We start from the raw sequence: 1,859 nt of genomic DNA, 5'->3' as shown, positions 1-1,859 counted from the left end.
GGCCCGCCCCGCGCCGCACACGGCCCCGCCTCCCCGCCCCGCCGCAGGCGTCGCGATTGGCTCTAAGCCGAGGAGGGACCGGGTGCGCCACGATGATTGGTTATTATGCGTGTCCATCAGGCAACAACGCGGTTCTATTGGGCGGGGAGCGTGCCCGTCACCGCGCTATGGGGCCGCCTCGGCCCCGCCTCCCCGCAGCGGTGCCTGAGGGCTCGGTCGGGGGGAGCGGCGGGAGACGCTCGGAGGGTCCCGTAGCGCCCGCCCTGCGCCCCCGGCCCCGGGGCCTCTTCCTTGCCGATCACCGCCTCCGGCTGTCCCCGTCGCCTTTGTCTCCTTCCTAGAGCCACCGGCTGATGGGGCAGCGCGGGACGCGGACCCCGGCGCTGCGGTCCGCTCGAGCGGCGCGGCCGGTGTGTCCCGGCTGCGAGGGCCACGGCAGCCGTGAGTTAGCAAGGTCACGGAGGCCTCGGTGAGCCGTGGGACCGCTCCTCACCACCCACACCTGCCCTCGGCCCCGAGCAAGGAGCCGGTGCTGGTTCACGTGGGCCGATGGGGGCCGGTGTCCAGGGGGCTGGAAGCAGCAGCGGCCGCGGTGTGGCCCTTGCGAGCTCGGTGGGCTGGAGCCCTGTCTGCGCAGCTGGCACTGTAGTGCATGCGGGTCTGTTTGCTGGCAAATGGTGGGGCTGGGCTGGTTCCTTCCTCAGGGCGGTGTTGGTGAAGGTGACCACAGGAGCCCCTGCCTGTCTGCACAGAATCATGGAACCATGGAACAGCCCGGGCTGGAAGGGAGCTGGCAAGATCATTGGTCCGACTTCTGTGGGAGGGAGACTAGATGGGATTATAGAGCACCCTGACAGCTTGGAAACCTCCCTAGGGTGACAGGGACCATACCAGCACATCCCCGTGTTTCAGTCATTGGTTATTCTCACCATAAGAAAATTTATATGGTGCCTTGTTTTCTCCATGTGGTCCTTTGTGAGGAGAGCCTCTACCCTTTTGTAGCACGCTGGTATATTGAGATTAGCCTCCAAGCCTTCTCTCCTCCCGGAGATAAGATGTAACTCCTTCGGTCTTCCCTCACAGGGCAGATTGTCCTCACCTCCCTCCATTTATTGGTATCAGCACCCTGGGTGAAGGTACTTTCAAATCCATCACCCAAATCCTTGTGAAGATGGACAGTGTGGAGCCCAGTGGCAATCTCAGGGAGACCCCACTTGCAACAGGCTGCCACCCTGAGTTACAAGAACATTGGTCACGACCCTCTGAGTGCAGCCTCTTGGCCAATTTTCTACCCATCTTGGCCAATTTTCTACCCAAGCCACCTTGCAAAATACAGTCTGTGTGTTGCCACTTAGTCCAAGAGAAGGAAGGCTTCCTCTTTGGTGGAAGCAGAGTGAGAAGACTTACAGTGTAGTAAGTGGCTTACAGGACTTCCTAGCTGAATTCATTTCTGTGGCTGCCAAAGCCAGAGGGATGTGGAGTGGAACCCTGCTGGAAGTAGATCAATGGAGAGTGAGTATAGGATTGCTTTTTCAGTCGAGCAGCCAAATAAGAGGGAGGGAAATAATTCAGAGGACAGCCAAAAAAAATATTATTTTCTTCTTCCTTTGCTGTGTGTGTGGGGAAAAAGTAAACCCTCCCCACCTGTATCAGATATAACATTGTTCAGTCTGAAATGGTGCTTGTGAGTTTTCTGAGCTAGGAAGGAAAGCAAATGGTGTGCTGTTTACTCATTTTCAGTTATCCTGAAACACAGTAATAAAGGCACTTCTCCAAGAAATTGGAGGAGGTTCAGTTTCCCATTTCTGCCTGGCATGATCTGAATTTGCATCTCTCAGATAGCTCATCTCATCCTCTCC

The sequence above is a fragment of the Melozone crissalis genome, unplaced genomic scaffold (genome assembly GCF_028551555.1).
Source record: "Melozone crissalis strain CALT ecotype California unplaced genomic scaffold, PUWL_Pcris_2 ptg000081l_1, whole genome shotgun sequence".
Lineage (NCBI taxonomy): Eukaryota > Metazoa > Chordata > Aves > Passeriformes > Passerellidae > Melozone > Melozone crissalis.
Note: the sequence above shows the minus strand (reverse complement) of the source record.